At 63.8% G+C, this 282-nt stretch overlaps 1 long non-coding RNA gene across 1 annotated transcript in view; it reads right to left on the reverse strand.

Moving 5' to 3' along the window:
- The window catches only part of LOC106725808, a 94,604-nt gene that overhangs the window by 11,686 nt on the left and 82,636 nt on the right, over nt 1–282 (reverse strand). The window lies entirely within an intron of this gene.

Here is a 282-nt window from a genome sequence, read left to right on the forward strand (position 1 = left end):
CCCTTGAGTTAAAAAGTTTGCCCCCCCCTGCCCTACCCCCTCTGCCTGCCTCTGCCTGCCTCTGCCTCTGCCTCCGGGCCTCTCTCTGGGCCTGAACCGCAGCCTCTGTGGCAGCTGCTGATCAGGCCCCACCTCTCTCTCTCTCTCCAGGCCTTGCCAGCAGCCGCAGTTGCTGCTGATTAGGCCCTGCCTCTCTCTCCAGGCCTCTCTCTCCACAGCCGCTGAGGCAGAGGCAAGGTCTCGTTAGGCTTCCACCCAGCCTGGGCCAGAGGCTAACAACTC

The sequence above is a fragment of the Myotis brandtii genome, unplaced genomic scaffold (assembly GCF_000412655.1).
Source record: "Myotis brandtii unplaced genomic scaffold, ASM41265v1 scaffold19, whole genome shotgun sequence".
Classification (NCBI taxonomy): Eukaryota; Metazoa; Chordata; class Mammalia; order Chiroptera; family Vespertilionidae; genus Myotis; species Myotis brandtii.